This window comes from Choloepus didactylus, chromosome 14, assembly GCF_015220235.1.
Source record: "Choloepus didactylus isolate mChoDid1 chromosome 14, mChoDid1.pri, whole genome shotgun sequence".
NCBI classification, from domain to species: Eukaryota; Metazoa; Chordata; class Mammalia; order Pilosa; family Megalonychidae; genus Choloepus; species Choloepus didactylus.
In genome coordinates, this window is record NC_051320.1 from 5,287,241 (window position 1) to 5,308,962 (window position 21,722).

General features: G+C 39.5%; 1 pseudogene; it reads right to left on the bottom strand.

The window, feature by feature from the left end:
* Positions 1-3,040: 3,040 nt before the first annotated feature.
* On the bottom strand, positions 3,041-4,364 carry LOC119509673 (annotated as a pseudogene).
* Between the last annotated feature and the right edge of the window lie 17,358 nt (positions 4,365-21,722).

Consider the following 21,722-nt stretch of genomic DNA (forward strand, 5'->3'; position numbering starts at 1 on the left):
GTGTGTGCTAATGAAGGTGTCAGGGATTGATTTAGGTGATGAATGTACAACTATGTAATGGTACTGTGAACAATCGAATGTATGATTTCTTTTGTATGACTGCGTGGTATGTGAATATATCTCAATAAAATGAAGATAAAAAAAAATCAAGGTTCAGAGGCAACAGCCTTTTTAAGATCAACTATCAGATGCAGCCCCCTTCTGAATATTGTCGACACCCCCTTTCAATATGAACAAGTTAGGGTGCTCCCTGCCTAGACACCCCTGAAGATACAGAAAGATTGAGAGGAAAAAGTGGCAACAAACAAGGTAAGACTAATAAAAGGTCTATGAATCCTGAAACTTTTTATCATTATGTATATATATATATATTTGGATGCTGGGGTGTTGGAAGGGCTGGAAGGAGGTAAATGACATGGTGAACTGTAGCCTGTAGCATCCCTTGGGATTTGCTCTATAGCTGCCCATTGAATTGTGCCTTGAAGATGTTCAACTTTCTGAATATAGTTTGTATTGCATAATAAGGAAAGAACTGAAATTTTGGAACTGTAAACCATAACAATTTTTGAAATTACCTGTATGACTGCTTGTTGAGCTGTGCATTGAGAGATGACACCTTTCTGTATGTATGTTATATTCTACAATAACGGAAATGGCTGAAGTTGTGGAACTGTGACCCATGATATTCTTTGAGATATGCTCTAAGTACTTTTGAAATCGTACATTGAAAGTCATCACTGTTATGTATATATGTTAAAGTTCACAATAAAAAAAAAGGAAAAAAAAAAAACACAACAGGCAATTGGTACCAATGGTCATACCACTTGCTTCCAAATTATATTTTGCAAAAAGTGACATCCCAAATCTTGTATTTAAAAATCATATATCCAAACTGGCACAGTATTCTTTTGAAGGAATTCACCACAGCTTATCCATTCATCTGTTGATGGATATTGAGTTGTTTTCAGTTTTAGGCTATTACAAATAAAGCTGCTCTGAACATTTGTGTACAATCTTTGCATGGAGATGAATTTTCATTTTTCTTGAATACTTGCTTGATGGTTAATTTCATGTGTCAACTTGGCTAAGTTGCAGTGTCCAGTTTTTTGGTCAAGCAAGTACTGACCTGATTGTTACTGTGAGGGTTTTTCATGGATTTAAATCATTAGTAAGTTGATTGCATCTATGACTGATTATCTCTACAATCAACAAAGAAGAATGCCTTCAGCAATGAGAGCAGTCTTTATCTAATCAAATTGGAGGCTTTAAAGGGAGAAATGAGGATTTTTAGTAATCAGAATGAAAGAATTTCTATCCCATTACAGATAGCCAGTTGCTCCTGGGGAATTTAATGTCACTTTCATCAAGAGTTCAACTTGCTGCCCACCCTACAGAATTCAGACTTGTCAATCCCCATCATAGCATGAGCCAATTCCTAAAATAAATCTCTAAATATTTATATTATATATATCATATATCATATCTCCTGTCAATTCTAATTTTCTGAAGAACTCTGACTAATATAGATTTTGGGATTGGAAAGGGAGTGCTGCTATTAATAATATGTAAAAATGTGGAGATAGCTTTGGAATTGGGTAATGAGTACAGGTGCAAAGAATGGTAAGATACTTAATGAAAGAGCCTAGATTGCTGTGAAGAAACTGTTGGTAGAAATATAGACATTAAAAACACCTCTGATGAGGCATCAAAAAGGAAATCATGAATATGTTATTGGGAAACGGAGGAAAGACAATTCTTGTTGTAAAGTAGAAGAGAACTTGACAAAATTTTCTGATGTTGACTTGAAAGTATAACTTGTAAGCAATGAATGTGAATATTAGCTGAGATTTCCAAGCTAAGCATGGAAAGCACAGTGTGTTTTTTCCCGCAGGTTATAGTAAAATATGAGAGGAAAAGGATAAGCTGAGAAGTGAATTCTTAAGCACAAAGAAACCAACAATTGGTTTGAAAAATTTCCAGCATATTCATATAGCATGCTCTAAGCCTAGGGCCAGAAGTGGCTCTATCAGGGCCCTCCCTTAACTTCTGGGACGTGAATCCCCACAGTGTTCCACATGAGGGTTTAACTGGAAAACCCTTTGCTAGAGTGTGTGCCTGAACATGGGTCCAGATAGCCAATTCAGTGGAAATGAACGCTGCACAAGTGCTTGAAAAAGAGTGGAGCTGCCAATCCAGCAGGCTGGGAGGACAAAGTGCCAAACTGTTTTTTTACCAAAGAAGCTATAATGTTTACATACCCACCAGCTGTATATGACAGTTCCAGCTCTCCATATCTTTGCTAACATTTGTATGTTGTGGTATCTCATTTTGGTTTTCACTTGCATTTTCATAACAACTAAGGATGTTCAGCCTTGTTTCATTTGTTTATTTGTTTATATTCTTTTTGATGTAGTGTTCAAATCTTTTGTTTAATTTTTTTGTGTATAAATTAGAACTTTATTATAAATGTTTCCAGAACATAAATTGATTTTGTATCAGGACTCTTTGATAACTGTTAAAACTATATGTATTCCAAGCTTAATATTATAATGTATCTCATTTTCCACTTTCCAACCTAGAAAATATACTGCAAGTTAGATCTAACAAACAGAAAAAAATCAATCTAATTGCTTCATAGAGAAAACCAACAAATGTAAAAATACCCCACCAAAAATAAAGCAAACCCAATCAAGAAATAGATTCTGCAAAGCCTATTAATCCTCCAATATATAATAAATGATCTCTCAAGGGCAAACAATTCCACTATCATAGCAATTGGATGAATAAAAGCAGAGCCACTCTCATTAAGGGAAATTACATTACATGTAAGAAAAAGGTAATAATAATCCTTCTAGAAAATGAGGAAAAGTAATTTCTGTGTTGGGGAGCAAGCATACTAAATACTTTCTGTTCATTCAGCCTTTGTTGGAGGTTTGACTACTGGGTCACATAAGAAAACTGACATGAACACAAACTTCATGAAACCAACTGCCTCAACTACTTTTCTCAATTCAACTTTGGGAGAACCAAATGAATAGCTTCAAAATCCGAGGCTAGACTGGTCATAAAGCATTTCCTCCTCTGTTCTTTCTTGGCCTTGCTCCTTTTTCTCTTTTCTATGCTTACGTTCCTCTTTCTTAGAGGCTACTTCTTGGGTTTTTTCTTCTTCCATTTCTTAAGCTTTTCTTTAATGACACTGTTTCCATCTCTGCTTTCTTTCTTTGGATGTTCTCGTGTTTGTCTAAATCCATTTCCTCATAACTTTGTTTCCTAATATGCTTGGGCTGCTCCTTCTCTGGTTTTTCTGTCTTCCTCCTCGTGCCCTTTTCTCTTGTGATGTGTATGACTGGCTTGATGGGAACTGGCATTATTTTCTAAGGAGAGGTGCTTGTAAACTCCAGATTCTACTCTGTAGGAGACTCAAGTTATTGTACCGGCTTGTATGTATTATGTCCCCCAGAAAAAGCCGTGCTCTTTGATACTATCTTGTGGGGCAGACATATTAGCGTTAAGTTGGAATGTTTGGATTAGGTTGTTTCCATGCAGATATGCCCCACCCAACTGTGGGTGACAACTCCAATTGGATAATTTCCATGGAGGTGTGGCCCTGCCCATTCAGCGTGGGCCTTGATTAGTTTACTAGAGCCCTATCTAAACTCAGAAGGAGTCAGCTTGCTACAGCCAAGAGGGACACATTGAAGAATGTACAGTAGCTGAGACAGACATTTTGAAGACGGCCGATGGAAGCTGATGCAGACATTCTGGAGAATGTCATTTTGAAATGCAACCTGGGAGCAAGCAGACACCAGCCATGTGACTTCCCAGCTAATAGGATTTTTGGATGCCTTGGCCATCCTCCAGTGAAGGTACCTGATTGTTGATGCACTACCTTGGACACTTTAGGCACTTAAGACTGTAATGGTGTAACCAAATAAACCCCCTTTTATAAAAGCCAATCCATTTCTGGTGTTTTGCATTCTGGCAGCATTAGCAAACTAGAAGAGTTATATTCTTGCTGACTATTCGTTCAGGGATACTGGTTTTTTGAGTAGTCCCTGGGGAGTTGACAGCAGCTCAGAGAGTCTGGTCTCAGTCTGCTGTCATGAGCTGGTAGCCACTGAGATAACTGGTTTTCCACTGTTTGTGAAATATTGTGTGATCGTTAGTAAGTCTGGACAGTTTCAGATGGAAGTCTCTGCTCAAACATTCTACATCTGGGTCTGGAATTAACCTCTTCTTTGTACCCATAGGTTTCTCGTCTTTCTGAAACAAGTCTTTGGCTCTATGACTCTGGCTGTCTGCACTTTGATATAATTTTCAAATTTGTCTTGAAAAGAGTCATATGTTTTCTTTGACTGCTTCATTAGGTTGACAACAAGGGATTCTCCTTATCAGGCTGAGAACTTGGTAGAGAAATCTCATCATATTTGCCAATTAAGTGCTTTAGTTTTTTAGCATGAACTTTCCCCACATAGGGAGATTCTGCTACAGCTGGGGAGCCAAAAATCATGATGAAGAGATTACGAAATCTGTATTTGTCCAATACTCCACTCCCATTCACCTCCAGTGTGAAATCGTTTGTGATCAAACTGTAGCTGTTTCACATACCTTACAAAAGCATCTATAAAAAGTTCAATCTTTGTTCATTAAAGGTGGTATCTTCTCTGACGCAGGGGCGGGCGTCTACAAACTGCTGTGCCCGTCTCTGCCAACGCCGCCCACCTGGGAGCGAGCCAGGGTGGAGGTGGTGGAGAGACAGAGACAACCGCAGCCACCATCGCCGCTGAGCAGGCGGGGCAGGGAGAGCTTTCGTTTAAATTTATTCTGTTTCAGCGCGGGTGTGTGTGTTTGTGTGTGTGTGTGTGTGTGTGTGTGTGTTCAGAAGTTCAGAATACAGGATGCAAATCTTTGCTCAGATATATAAATTGCAAATATTTCCTTTTGGTCTATGACCTGCTTCATTCCCTTAATAGTATCTTTCAAAAAGCAGAATTTTTCAAATTTAATAAAGTCCAGTATATCAGTTGTTTTATATTATAGGCTGTATTTGGTGTCATTTCTAAGAAATCCTGGCCTAATCCGAGGTCATAACTATTTTCTCCTATATTTTCTCCTACAAGTTTAAAGTTCCTTGTTTTGTATTTTGGTCAATGATAATTTTCTAGTCATAGTAAGTAAGGAAGATTTTTTGAGAAAATAGTCATTCAATTTTCCTTGACTTCAGACTAATGTGATATACATCTGGAAATGACTTAAGTACTGCTTGGTTTTAGAGATACTTACCCTTACGTTATAGACTACTGACTTTGGTTTGTTATTATTATTTTTTATACTTAATTGTTTTAGGTTGCCGTGAATATAATTGAACTATTCAAGCACAATGCTTGCTAGACTTACTAACAACATATTCTGTTACTTTCCACAAATAGAAGTCTGAAAATGACACCATAAAAAGAAAATTAATTATAAGAAGAGGGCTCCAAATTACAGGAAACTAGGTGTTTCTGTGATTCGGTTTAAATCAGGGCTGATTTATTTTGTTCAGTGACACTCAACTGACATTAAATGGAATAAGAAATTCCCAGTTCTCTAAGGGATACTACTTATTAACTGCTTCTTATCTGAAATTTTGTTTAATATAGGATTTACTCTTTGGAATGAAATATTCCATGACAGGATAAAATATAAGGCCATCATCCATCCCTCTCTAGGGACAGATGTTACATTTAAAAGTAGGCTTTAAGAGAAAACCAAGAGAACTTAATCATTGATTGATTTAGGATAAGATAAAGTGAATCACCAAAAAAGAAAAAAAGAGAAATTGAATTGAATCATGTTAATTAAAGAAATCAAAAACAATACTTGAGACCAATGTGTTTAAATTTCGCATAATTCATAATTTTATCAAGTTGTACACAGCATAAAATTCTGCTGGCTAGATTATATTTTTTCTTACTTTTTAAAAATCTTCCTTTAATTGTCCTAGCAGAAATAATTTTACATAGTACAATTGAGTTAATTTTTAGTGTCATATAATTTGTGAAATTCAGTTTTGTTGAGATGTATTTGCATATCATGCAATCATCTGTGGTGTACAGTCAACTGTTCACAGTACCATCATATAGTTGTGCATTCATCATCCCAGTCTATTTTTGAACATTTTCATTATACCAGAAAAATTAAAAATAACAATAAAAAATAAAAGTAAAAAAGGGCACCCAAATCATCCCCCCTCCCACTCTATTTTTCATTTAGTTTTTGTCCCCATTTTTCTACTCATCCATCCATACACTGGATAAAGGGAGTGTGATCCACAAATTTTTCACAATCACCCTGTCACCATTGTAAGCTACATTGTCATACAATCGTCCTCAAGAGTCAGAGCAACTAGGTTGGAGTTTGATAGTTTCAGGTATTTACTTCTAGCTCTTCCAGTACATCTATATAGTGCGTAAGAATGTTCACCCGAGTGACCTCTCGACTCCATTTGGAATCTCTCAGCCACATAATTTTAAAATAGGTCTTAGTCTTTGCTTACAGGAATATATTCTGGCTAAGTAAAAAAAGCAAATACCATTTAATATTTACTTATTTTTCTAGACTCACAAATGGGGCTTCTGTTTGGATCTCTAGTTTATCAACTCCTATTAAAAACAATCAAAGCACCAGTAGTGTTCTGTTGGTGGCAGGAATTGGAGCCATATTACTGACATCACTTTTCATTTTAGAAATCATCAGAATCTTCAGATAGAAGAATCTCAGCTCATCCTTTCACAAGGTAGAATTAGTTTAGAGGAGAAAGTAGGTTACTATTGTTTTATCTATATTTTGGAGTATTTTCTGGGAATAAAACTATTTGGACTACTTTTTTTTTTAATCTACAAGTTGTCAGTACTTTGAGCAGTTATCTTTGTGATGTGGTTAGAGGCAACTTTGCCATGTTGACTATGGGGTTATGAGACCAGAATCACAGAACTATGTTAAAGAAAGATTTGGGGCATAGGCTTCAATGAGCTCAAATGACTTGCTCATTCCACAAAGTATGCACATCACCAGAGAGATTGCTAGAAATGTAGAATCTCAGAACTTTACCAAGATGTAATCAATTTGAATATGCATTTTAACAGGATGCATAAGTGTTTTACAGTTTTAGAAGCACTGTTCTATCACCTATTTGGAATTCACATATATAAATTAATGGAAGAAGTTCATTTTTGAGACACATTTTAATGTATGATTATTATTCTAAGTAGAGAAGTTATAGGTTTACAGATAAATAATATAAAAAATACAGTGTTCCTGTATAACCCTCTACTTTTGACCCTTTTCATTAGTGTGGTACCTTTGAGCACAGAATACTAAAATAGTACTATTAACTATATAGCCCATAGTTTACATTAGGTGTATTTTTCACCTATACCTCTCTGTTATTAACACCTCGTATTAGTGTCATGCATTTGTTTTAATTCATGAAAGTAGATTCTTATACTTGTACTATCAACCCCAGTTTAATGTGCACAACAGGGTTCACTGGGTTATACAGTCCCTTGTTTTATCTTCTTACTTTCATTCCAGTAACATACATGACCCGATACTTCCTCTATTACCACATTCATGTACATGGTTCAGTCCTGTTGACAGCACTCTTCATCGCCACCGTCCAGTTCCAAACCTTTACAATGAGCCTAAAGAGAAATTTTGTACTCTACCTCCAGTCTATCCCCTGGTCAACTATAGTATAGATTCTAACTCTGAGTTTGTGTATTATAAGTATTTCACATTAGTGAGATTATACAATATTTGTTCTTTTGTGTCTGCCTTATTTCCTTCACCATAATGTCCTCAAAGTTCATCTACAATGTCAAATGAACCAGAACTTTGTTTCAGTTTACAGCTGAATAATATTCCATTGTGTGTGTGTGTGTGTGTGTGTGTGTGTGTGTGTATACACACACACACCATATTTTGTTTATCCATTCATCAGTGGATAGACACTTGGGTTGCTCCCATCTTTTGACAATTGTGAATAATGCTGCTGTAAACATCAGTGTGCAATATCTGTGTCCCCACTTTCAATTCTGCTGGGTATATATCTAGTAGTGAGATTGCAGACTCATATGGTAATCATATATTTAGCTTCCTGAGGAACATCCAAACTGTCTTCCACAGAGACTGCCACCAGCAGTGAATGAGTATTCCTATTTCTCCACTAGAAGCCATTCTAGTGGGTGTAAAATGATATCACATTGTGGTTTTGGTTTACATTTCCCTAATAGCTAGTGATGTTGAGCACATTTTTGTGTGCTTTTAGCCATTTATATATCCTCTTTGAAGAAATGTCTATTCAAGTCTTTTGCCTATTTTTTTTTTTTTTTTTGGAGGAGAAAAGAATTTATTCACAATCTTGCAAGAAGGGATGCACAGCCAGACACATGGCAGGCATGCCAGAAAAAGAACATGGTGATAGTTTTATCCTAACCCTAATACTCAAGTCCCTCCCCTGTTTCCCCATTGGCTGGGCACTCCAGAGGTTACAGCCTATCTGAGAGAACTAATTAGCCCACCTTTGAGATTTTGAATTGTACAGCCTATCAGAGAGCGTTAATTAGTTTAAATTTCCTGCCCAGAGTTCCTGCGTTTGATTATACCCCATATCCCTTTACATTCCAGTAACCCTGGTTATATTTCCCATATAAAGAGCTGGTGCTGATTCCAGGCTTATGTAATGGCTCTCTCTCTCTCCTTCCGTTTACCACGGAGCCTGTTTAAACCAGTTCTGCTGCCATTTTCCCTATCCCATGTTGCCTTTATGTGAAAGCTAAACTTAACCCTTTCTTACAGATTCCCTCCTGTTTCTTTTTAAACTCTTTTTAGTTTTCACATTCTAGTTTCTCAAATCTGCTAAGAGCTTTTTCACATTCCTCATCATAGGGATCTTTCTCTTTAAGGGGGGTATAGATTATTCTGCTGATATTCTTGATTATGGCTGTTGCGATGAGTCTCTGAACTAACCCCTGAGCACACAGGATAATGTAACACCTAACTGCTGTGAACGCTCCAGCTGAAATGACAAGGGAAGTTAAAACAGATATTGCAATTCCTTTCCATTTCCTAAGCCAAGTTTCCAACCACCTTGTAAGTGGGTTGTTAATGCCAGAATTTTTTTTGCTAGTTCCTGAGATAAGGCTGTTAAGCCTTGTAAAGCTTTGGTGAGTTTCATCATGTGCTGTATTATTGGGGATGAACATGCAACAAGTTCCCCCAATCATAACACAGACACCTCCCTCTTCAGCTAACATTATGTCTAGGACCATTCTATTTTCCCATGCCTTTTGGCTAGTGGCATCTAACTGTTCTGCTATTCTCTCAATGACATCCCTGGTATAGTTAATAAATTTTTGCTGATTATAATAGCCAATTCACATTTTTATTGATGGTGACCTACTAGAATAAGAATGATTCAAATCCTGCAGCCACTTGACTTTTAGCTTTAAACTCATTTGGAACTCCCCAGGGAACCCCTATACTATCTAAATAAATTCTTTCATTAAATGAACCAGATACATTTCATACATGTCTCTTATCTCTTTTGCCTTGGGTTGGTACTTTTTCTTTACTTTCAAATGCCAGGGTGAATGGGATAGCCAATTGAACCAGAGCACAGGTTCCTCCCCACTTTTCAGGTAGTGTAACACCATTCCTGCGGTACCACCAGATGTCTGCTCAGGGTACACCTAAGCTGGAGAAGTTGCCAGTACTATCCTTACTCACATTCCACACTTGTGTACACAAGGCCATGGTTTCAAGATCCTGGAGCCCTTCTTCCCATCTGGAGAGACAGGCAGAGTGGTTTCTGGGACTCAGGCGAGAAGAAAATATGGCCTTGACAATTCCCTTCCGGACTGGAGGGAAAAGGGAGGACAATGTACTACAACTTTCACCAGGAGTAGCATCTTGAAAGAGGAGTATTATACACTTAAACTCCCTTTCATATTTTCCCACACCCAAGGGGAAAGGCATAATTTGAACGGGGGTCAGCCTGTTGCACAAGAGTAACAGTTGCTTTTGTTTAGACTCTGGATGGTATATTTGACCCATTCTACCCAGGCATTTGTATCTCCGTAACCCGTCTCTATTTCTATGGTCTGCTTTAAGTTTCTGGCCTCAAGTACTTGAATGACCTTGGGGTCATTTTGAACTGGAGAGTTGGACTCCATTCAAGTTTCCCTCAATGGCTTTCCCTCCAACATGGATGAGACCCATCCCTTATACTGTGTTGTCCCAAACAGCATTCCAAGAGTAACAGGGGTTAGGTGACTCAAGTTATACTCTCAAATGTTCCCCCCCAACAGTCTTGTTATCTGGACAGTCTGCCCACATAAATACTTATGTTCCTCCCTCAGTTCTCGAATTACTTGACAAGCATCAAACTGCACATTTTGGGACTCTAAGCCTTTGACTATGCTTATAACCAGTTTAGTGGAACCTGTTAAATCTTTAATATGGAACATTATGTTCTGTACAAGCAATTTCATGATTAAGCTATACACAGAGCACAATGCAAACACAGGATTCAATCCAGCCCCTCCTCCCTTCCTAGTGTGCTCCTTCAACTATTGTCCTTTTAGAGTGATCCTTAGGGGATCCAAGGTGGGAGTCACACTCTAGGATTTGAATTGTGTTGCTGGGTACTTATTGTTAGGCTCAGGCACTTACCCATGTGTAAGGAGTCCAGCCTCTTTCTGCTGTTCAAACTGTGGTCTCAGTCATCAGCAAGACTTGATAAGGTCACTCCCAGATTGGTTGAAGCTTGGAGGACCCAGCTGCCCGGCTGATGTTGATGGACAGCAAATTCAAGAGGTGAGATATGGACCAGCAATCCACGGTGCCTGAGAGATGGTAAGGTAGAAGACAAGGCCAGTATATAATTTTTAAGGAAAAGATCCTTCGTGTCTCAGGACTGGAGTTCTCCAGTTCTCCCAGGAAAAGGCAAACCAAAAATCATTTCCTAAGGGGAAATTCCAAGTTTGTTTTTTTTTTTTTTTCCTAGGGGCGGTCCTGATTCTTAGCAGGGCTATGGGTAAGAACTTGATCCAGGGTAACTTTGTTTCTAAAATTAATTTATAAAGATGTTTCTTCAAGGTTTGATTCATTCTTTCCACTCTCCCAGAGGATGGGGGATGCCAGGGAGTGTGAAAGTCCCAAGTGACACCCAGGCTTCCCATGATGTTCTGCAACACACAGGAGGTAAAGTGGCTGCCATTGTCAGAGTCTATATTTTCCACTAACCCATAATAGGGAAAGATTTTTCCAAGGATAACTTTAGAGGCTCTCGATGCTGTGACTGAGGATAGAGGGGAGGATTCCACCCATCAGTGAGATGGTCTACAATCCCCAAAATTTACTTTAAATGACCTATTGGGGGCATTTCAGTGTACAAGTTATGCACCATTCACATCCAAAATGCCTAAGTACTAGATCACACATGGCTTGTACCCCTCCAATGACTCCCCTGATATAACTACTAATACCTCCTTCAGGTACACACACTCCTGAACTTAATTGCATGAAGAGCAGACTGGTTAAAAAGAATGGAACAATTAGACTGATGAAAACAAAAGGCTCACTATCCTTAAATGCCCACTTAAAATCTAGTCTTAATACACCTAGTTTAGTGATGCCTGAATATACTTGATTCACATATATGTACACCTTGAACACACACACAGGTTTTACTGTCAGATGAGTAATAACCCACTCTCGAGGGGGAGGAGGACAAGTCTTGGTGTGCAGCATTTGACAATATATGTGGTGTCTATTCCCACAGCAACCTGGCATCACCAAATGCAGAGCAGGGAAGAGATATGCACCACTCACTGTCCTAAGTTTGTTAGATTCAGCTTTATTGAACCTCAACCCCTTTTACAGGAACATGTGCATATAATCCACTTGCACTGAATAAGAACCTTTTGCTTTTGCCCAAAGTATCTCAGCAAAACCATACTATGAATCACAAGAACAACACACACAACCCCATATATATCACAGACAGGCATATATAATGTATATACACACCCATAACCATACAAAACATGCACACATTATGCCCATTTACAAGCATGTGTAGCCAACACGCTATTGTGTATACACAGAAGATCTCTACACAGTCATTCTCACTTTTCTCATTCTTCACACTATTGTGAACCTGCACACAATTGCCCAGCTCTAGAGTACACACAAACTAGTATACACTACAAAGACATAAAGAAATATCTCCAGTTTACTGTAGGTGAATAGATAGGAAATTTCTGCCAAGTCCTAAATCATACACTGACAAACTCCCACAGTTCCAAAAACTCCTACATAATCATATTACATGCTTTCATTACATACAAATACAATTATCCCACATCCCTGTATAAACATACAACCCAAACTTCCATTGGATACACAAATTTTTAACTCTCAGAATGCATCCAAATATGCAGTCCTAGAAAATGTGCATATAACTTCCCGTGGACCCTGATACAAATATTAATGCAATTTAAACACGACTTCCGTGTGCCTTAGACTTAATTACACAACACACTAAAATATGCAAATGCCTTCACCAATACCTATTCAGCCCCACATTACTTTAAAGTATACAAATAGAGAATTACACAAGCCCCATGCAAAAACAAAACAAAACAAAAAAACAAACCCTTCTTTCTTTTTAACTGGCCCTGACTACTTCTCTGTGTTGCCTCTGTCTGTTTCCTCCCTGCCTTGTAGACTCTCTTAGTAACTCCGCCAATGGTTTATCCAGCCATTCATCCATTTTCTGGATCTTTTCTGAATATTAGGCCAAAATCTCTTTACAGAGATTTAGCATTCCCTGGGCCACAGGGTCATTAGGATCCATTCATGAGTAGTCTCTCACCTGGTCTCTTCACCTTCACAGGTAAACTGAAAGGAAAACAGGGTTTAAGGGACCAAAACAATTCCTAAAACCCACAGGGCAAACTCCATTAGATTTCAAAGTCTGAGAGTCGTTTACAGAACAATGTTGTATCCTTGGGGCTTGGGAGCTGGAGTCCAAACCTTTCCAAAGGTGTTTGTGGCAGCCCTTTTCTCTCCAAATGCTGGGGTGAGTACTCCAACATATCAACATGTTGGGGAGACTACATTTTCAGCCCCACCCTCCTCAAACATCGGGGTGCCACCCATACTCTACCTCTCTGGGGCAAAGGCTCTACCCTCTCCGAACAGTGGGGTGGCAGCCAGGGTCTCTCCAAATCCCCGGGAATGTGCTCCACCCTCTTTAGGGCCTGGGGTGGCAAAACTCTTCTGGAGCATTGAGGCAGAAGGCTCAGCCTTGACCTCCGGGGCAAACTCGTCCTTTCCATGTGTGTGGGCCACTCCACTCTCCTAGCCCGAGACCACTTGACTGCAGACCTCAACCTCCATGACTTTGTTGGGGGATTTGGGTATGACCAATTTTATTTTGCAGATGCTGCCTCTTCCTTTCTCTCATAGCCATCTTCTTTGTTATTCCCATTTCTTCTCCCAAAAAGCAGATATTTAATATGGACATAAGACTGGGGATATAAACTGGGGACTAAGAGTGATTTAATTGTTCAGCTAGTCTCGCTGGGTCTTTTATTAATGAATCTCACCCGCCTATCCTTAGAAGCCTCCAGAAACAGAAACTTTTGGGTATCCCTCTTACACTGTTTTAATTCTTTCCTTAACTGTTGGTGGGTTGTAACTGGTGGAGCACTCGGCACCGACTGGCTCTCTGATTGCCTGGGGGCATTGACTGGTCCCACTGAATCCCCAGGCTTCGACAGTTCCTGCTCCAGTGGGGGAGGGGAAATATAAGGCAGGGGAATGCTTATCCCAGGTTTTAGTTTCTAAAGATTCTGGGGTTTTAACTTTAATGGTATAAAAACTGGTCTCCTTTCCCTGCAGTCAGCATATGGAATTCCTCTTTGGAAAAAGGTTTCTTTTCATTAACATAACATATGAAGTTGGCACAGAGCCAACCCTTATCTGCCTTATATTTTGGCCAGAATATATCTGGTGGCAAAATGTTTTCTTTTGTCTAAACATAGCACAATATTTGATCATTTTTCTTTTATCCTTTCCCTTGGTCCAATCACTTTTGGCCCAATGTTTCAACGTGTTCCCCAATGGACTATTTAGAGGAATGTTCCCAGGGGACCCTACAGATACCCCATTCCCTTTATTCCAGGATGGCTGGTTGCCTCTATTCCCCATTCTGTCTTGCCTGGGTGTCTTTCCCTTACAATCATCCTCAGACTCATCAGAATGTTCCAACCACCAAGGCAAGTTAATATTCCTTTTTTTTTCTTTCCTTGGTGTATGAATAGAGTTACCTGGTTGCTATGAGGCATGTTTCTCCTTCCCATTTTCTTTTCCACAATTGGCAGACCAAAGTGTCTGACTGCAGGTCTCACCAGCAGTCAGAGGTGGGCCCCTGGCCACAGAGTCTGAGACTGCTCAAACGGTGGGGCACGCCTTCCCTTCATCCATCCCAGGGGTCCCCCTCAATGCTTCAGATCCTGGATGAGCCCCCAAATTGTTAGAAACAAGCATTGTACCTTAAAAATGCTCACTCAGTTGTGGAGGAGAAAAGAATTTATTCACAATCTTGCAAGAATAGATGCACGGCCAGACACATGGCAGGTGTCTGCCCATTTTTAAATTGGGTTGTTTTTCTTTTTGATGTTGAGTTGTAGGATTTCTTTATATATTCTGGATATTAAACCCTTATCAGATATGTGTTTCCAAATATATTCTCCCATTGAGTAGGCTGTATTTTCAATTTTGTGAAGAAGTCCTTTGATGCATAAAAGTTTTTAACTTTGAGGAGGCCTCATTTATCTATTTTTTCTTTTCTTGCTTGTGCTTTGGGTGTAAAGTCTAAGCAACCATTGCTTAATATAAGATTGCTTAATATAAGATACTGAAGGTGCTTCTGTACTTTTTCTTCTAGGAGTTTATAGTCCTGGTTCTTGTATTTAGCTCTTTGATCCATTTTGAGTTAATTTTTGTGTATGGTATGAGATAGGAATACTCCTTCCATATTTTGCATATGGATATCCAGTTGTGCCAACACCAGTTTTGAAGAGACTGTTCTTTTTCAGCTGAGTGAATTGGCATCCATGTCAAAAATCAATTAGATTCCTTTGGTCTATATATCTATCCTTGTACTAGTACCATTCTGGTTTGTCTGCTGTTGCTTTGGCATGTCCTTTAAAGTCAGGAAGTGTGAGTTCTCAAAATTTGTTCTTTTCAAGATTTTTTTTTTTTTTGCTGTTAGGTGTCACTGACCCTTCCAAATAAATTTGGTAATTGGCTTTTCCATTTCTTAACAGAAGGCTATTGGAATTTTGATTGGGATTGTGTTGAATCTGTAAATAATTTTGAGTAGAATTGACATCTTAGTGATATTTATTCCATGAACACAGAATGTCCTTCCATTTATTTAGCTCTTCTTTGATTTATTTCAGCAATGTTTTGTAGTTTGCTGTGTAAAAGTAATTTACATCCTTGGTTAAATTTATTCCTAGATATCTGAATCTTTTAGTTGTTATTGTAAATGGAATTTTTTCTTCATTTACTTTTAAGGTTGCTCATTGCAAGTGTATAGAAACATGATTATTTTTGTGTTTATCTCATGCCCTGTCATTTTGCTGAATTCATTTATTACCTCTAGGAGCTTTGATGTGAATTTTTCAGGATTAACTCTCTATTTCTATCTATCTATCTATCTATCTATCTGTCTGTCTATGTGTAAATATTACATTATTTATTGAAGGAATTGTCTCAAGTGACCATGGGGACTGGCAAGTCTGAATTCCATAGGACAGGTTGCAAATTAGGAACTCCAGTGAAGTTTACAAAGAATTCCCCAGGAGAAGCTGACTGGATGGAATAAAGATAGAAATTCATCTTTCTGACTGCTGAAATCATCAGTTCTTCCTTTAAGGACTTTCAGCTGTTTGGATAAGGCTTCTCTCATTGCTGAAGGCAATCTCCTTTGATGATTGCAGAAAATATCAGCCATAGATGCAATAACTTACTGATGCTTTAAATCCATGAACTATCCTCACAGTAGCCATCAGGCCAGTGGTTTCTTGACCAAACAACTGGGCAGCATAACCTAGCTAAGTTGACACATAAACTTACCTGTTACAGTTCCTCCCTTGTTAGCTTGGCACCAATACTATTAAACCATAGTTAATCTCTGAATAAAACAATGACAGACATACTTTCACCAAATATAATTCAACTGTTCTACATACAACAGGAAATGCGGTAACTATTTCCCAAAAAGTGGTGTAAATCCTTGGGTAATACTCACTCTTAAACTTGATATCCTCTAATTTAAATACTATGGCATAAAATTAACACAATTCATGCTGTATAAAGGATAGGAGAGGAAGAAAACAAAGATAAATAAGTATACACACATATATTCACAACAAAACAAGAAGGGAATACTCATAACCATTACAATCCTTGTTCTGTACCTGTTCACATGGTCACTGTTTGCATTTATAACTACCTTTTTCTACTAAATGTTCCATATTCCCTTTTTCCTCAGCAAGGGCCTTAGCTAGTCAAGGTTCTTTGCCTGGTGGAGTGGCCAAAACCTCATTCCTGAAGTTTCTGGGCCATTAGTAGTCCTGGCTGGGTCGGGTTTTTGCAGTGTTCCATTGAACTTAATCACAGGGCATGGTGATATTAAAAGATGCCCTCGGGGATCTCCTGTATTTCAGGCAAACAGTTGTTTACCTCCTTTCTTTAGTAGCAGCCCTATTTTCCCTTGATAACCAGGATTAATCTCCCCAGGCAGTACAGTACTTTCTCTCTGCCTGTTGATTCAGAGGCATGAGAAGACCAAAGTGGCCAGGTGGCAGTCTTAACTTCCAGTTCTATAGAATCTTGTTGTCTCACCTGGTGGAAGCATTCTTCTTTCTGGAACTAAGACCTGTAAACCATCAGAGCTTAAGGTCATGGGGACAGGAAGCAGAAATTTTTCTAGTGGGTCACTAGGGATGATAGTGAGTGGTGCCACTCCTATTTAAACCTCTTGATTCCTGGACCCATGAATACTGGATATGGGAGAAACAGCACCAAAGAGTGGACACTGATTTAGATCATGCACAGCTTCCTGGATAACACTGCCCCAGCCCTGCAAGGTATTGCCAACTAGTTGGTTTGTAATTGAGTCTTTAAAATGGCATTCTACTCTTCTGTCAGTCCAGCTGTTTCAGGATAATGGGGCCCATGACAAGACCAGTGAATTCTATGAGCATGTGCCCATTCCCACACTCCCTTTTCTGTGAAGTTGATCCCTTGATCAAAAGTAATTCTGTATGGATTGCAATGATTGTGGGTAAGGCATTCTGAAAGCCTACATATGGTAGTTTTCCAGATGCTCTGTGTAAAGGAAGGCAAATATGTATCTAGAACATGTGTCTATTCCAGTAAGAACAAAATACTGCCCCACTCCCATGATGGGAGTTGTCCAATATAATCAGTCTGCCACCAGGTATCAGGCTGATCACCTCAGGGAATGGCACCATATTGGGGACTGAGTGTGGGTCTCTGCTCCTGGCAGATTGGACGCTCAGCAGTGGCTGTAGCCAGTTTGGCCCTGGTGAGTAGAAGTCCATGTTGCTGAACCCATGCATAACTTCCATCCATATCACCATGGCCACTTTGTTCATCAGCCCATTGGGCAATGACAGGAGTGACTGGGGAAATAGGCCAACTGGTATTCACAGAACGGGTCATCATATCCACTTAATTATTAAAATCTTCCCCTGGCGGGGTCACCCTCTGGGGAGCATTCACACAGGACACAAATATCTCCATGTTTATCACCCATTGAGAAAAGTCTATCCACATACCTCTCCTCTAGACCTCTTTGTCACCAATTTTATAACCATGTTCCTTCCAAGTCCCTGATCTTGCAGAAAAACCAATGGTCATGTCCATGAATCAGTATATAAATGCACATTCATCCATTTCTCCTTCCAAGCAAAATGAACAACCATGTGCACTTCTCAAAGTCATGCCCACTATGAAGATTTTCCTTCTCCACTGTCCTGCAGGGGTGCCTCAGCAGGGGGCTGTGGTCCTGAAGCAGTCCACTTTTGAGTGGTGCCTGTATATCATGTAGAATCATCTATAAACCAGCTCCGATTTTCTATTCCTCAGTTGACTGCTCAGAGGGAGTTCCCCAAGAAGCCACAGCTGTGGGCTGGTAACAAGAACATAATGTGGCAAGAAGTGGGCCATGGGCATTTGGGATACTTCCAAGTGTAATGTAATTGTGCCTTCAGGGTGTGCTTGAGCCCCATCTCATATGTCCTACTTACATTTTATGATGGAATGATAGTGTGCACACCTAATTTTATGGCTTGTTGGGTCAGACAATACTCAGTTCATGATGGGTATCTCAGGTTACTTGATAACTTGGTGGCCCATGGTAAAGCATTTGGCCTCTAGTAAGGTCCAGCAGCAAGCCAAAAGCTGTTTCTCAAAAGGAGATTAGTTATCTGCAGAGAATGGCAAGACTCTGATAAATCTTAAGGGTCTGCATTGTGATTACATGATTCTTCTATAGGGACTTACCAAAGGCTCCAGAAAGCATCTCTATTTGCCAATGACAAATGCTGGATCATATGGCCCAAGTGGCAGAGCAGCCTGCATGGTAGCCTGGACCTGTTAAAGTGCTTCCTCATGTTCTTGCCCCTGCTCCAAGCTAGCAGCTTGTCCGGACAGTAAGTAAATGGGCCAGTACAGCACACTCAAATGAGGAATATATTGTCTGCAAAACCCAAAGAGGTCAACTAGAAGTTGGGTCCTTATTTTTTATTGTAGGAGGTACCAGATGCAACAGTTTATCCTTCACCTTAGAGGGGATGCCTCAACATGCCCCACACTATTGGACACTAGAAATTTCACTGAGGTGGAAGGCCCCTGAATTTTAGTTAGATTTCTTTTCCACTCTTTGACACACAAATGCCTTGCCAATAAGTACAGAGTAGTTGCTACTTCTTGCTCACTAGGTCTCATCAACCTTAAGTAATCATTATAATGAACCAGCATCATGTCTTGTGGAAGGGAAATGTGATAAAGTTATCGCTAAATTATTACATAGGGCTGGAGAGTTGATATGCACACAGTGAAGGTGTGTTGCTGGCTTGCCAGATGAAAGCATGTTGTTTCTGGGGGTTTTTAATAGGTATTGAGAAAAAGCATTTGCTGGATCAATAGTTGTATACCAGCTCCCAAGGGATCCAATTTGCTCAAGCAATGATACCGTATCTGGAGCAGCAACTGCAACTGGAGTCATTACATGGTTAAAATTATGATAATCCACTGTCATCCTACAAGATCCATCTGTTTTCTGTGCAGATCAAAAGGAGAATTCAAAAGGGATGTGGTGAGAATCCACTGCCACCCCCTTCAAGTCCATCATAGTGACACTAATCTCTGCACTACATTCAGGAATGTAATATTGTTTTTGATTTACTATTTTGCTAGGTAGAGGCAGTTCTAGTGGCTTCTAATTGGCCTTTCCTATCATAATAATCATTATTCCACAAGTCAGGGAACCAATGAGGAGATTATGTCACTTGCTGTGTTTGTGTTCTCCAGCTATTTATTCCAGAACTGGGAAATAACAACAGACTGGGTCTGGGGACCCACAGAACCCACTGTGAGACAGAGCTGAGCTCAAACTCCATTGACCACCTGACCTCCATAAGACCCTACTTTGAAAATTGGACTACCATGATATTTTATGTCTCCTGGAATTAATGCCAGTTCATAGCCAATGTCTAATAATCCCTAAAATATATGAATATTTCCTTTTCTTAAATGCACAGTAACACTGGTAAAATGCCCAATCCCCTTTGGGGAAGGCTGTCAGGAAATTAACAGAATACATTTTTGGCAGTGTAGCAGGGTCCTTTCCCAAGGGGAGCTGGTCTTCCCTTCATTCAAGGGATTCTGGGTCTGTAAACTATTTCAAGTATGGAAATTGATTGATGGGCCATGACTCTGTTTATGCGTTTCAAGTTAAACTTGACCTAGAACACTTCTTCTACAGATTAAGTAAAAATTTAATAGACTGACAATCTATTTCACTTCTAAGTATCATGTGATCAACTAGCCAGTGTCACAGGGCTCTGTGAGTCAGATTATTCTGATTGCTGCTTTGAGTCTGTTGTTCACTATGGTGGCCATGCCCACCTTTTCTTGGTGATCAAGTGCTGTCACTTGGCTTCTGTCAACATGGAATCCAATCATCCCCATTGTATTTAAGGAACCAAGTTCAGTGCCAGAAATTCCCATAGTAATATATGACTGACAGAAGAGACCCGTGGAGCTCTTAAGGGATGACGGAGCTACTCTCCTGAATTTATTCCTCACAGTCGTGGTGAAAGGCATGTCCTCTGAACACATGGTCGGTGAGAATGTCTTACATTATACATTCACTCACGTTCCAATCTCTCTGAGCCTTTGGATCCCCTCATCAACATTACCCCAGGGCAGGGCAGGCATTTTGACTTCAGGTAATGTATACTATTTTTGGTCCATGCTTCAGCCAACCAATCAGAGCCTTTCATAGCCCTCAAAACACAACATTGTATACAGAATTTCTTTTTAGTGGGCCCATGTCAATAAATGCAGCCTGATCCAACCTTATATTCCTTCCATCATTATCTCACACCCTTAATGTCCATTCCCATACATATTCCCCAATTTCTGTCTGTATAAATTGGAAAAAATTGCAGTTCTTTTGGAGTGAAGTGAATATCTTCATGGGTCACACTTTGTACCTCACCTTTTGGGGCCTATTGGGACTTCAGTGTAGTTGTAGGCCTGGAAGGAAAGAGAGGTGGTGGGGCAGGTCAAGAGGGGAATTAGAAGTGTCTTGCAAATCAACTATCTCAGGGTAGTCCCTTGCAGTTTCATTTGGTGAAACAATATTAATCTCCTCAGACAGAGGTATGAGGGCTCTTTCCTTAGGGAAGGTAGTAATAGGTATATCAGGCACAGAAGGGTTAATCTCTTCAGGTAGAGGTCAGTGGTTTATTCCTCAGGGCATGCTGGAGGCTCAGTGGTTGATACTCCAGGGTGGACCATTATAGGTTTATCTGGCAAAGAATACTCCGCTGAATCTATGTTTTCAATGCCCCTATTGACATATGTCCCTGTTTCAATTTTCAGGATCCCATTCCTTCCCAACAAATACCCTCATTTTAACAGTGAACACCTTACAGGATTGAGAATTCAATTTCAAATGTAATTCAGCCACTCATGCAATGTGACTTTGGGTTTAGTTTTGAAATCTCAAGTCTGATGCTGCAAGAAATAAGATTTTCTCAGGGCACAAAAAGAATGCTTCATGTCCTTAATGCAGTGCTTGAATGGGGAATTTGAAGCCTGGACCTCATTTCTTTCTTTAGCAACTGAATCCAGTATGTGTATTTAGGAACATCAAGCCTACATCAGTCTACTTTTTAACTCCACACAACTCTGTTAAGGTATCACCTACACTGTCACACTGAGACTTGTCTCTTTGCATTTGATTAGCTGTACCCAGTGGTGATGTTTTGTGTATCTCTATTTCCAACACATGCTGTGGTCTATCAGTGCCAATCTGATCATTGGAAATAAAGTCACCAGCG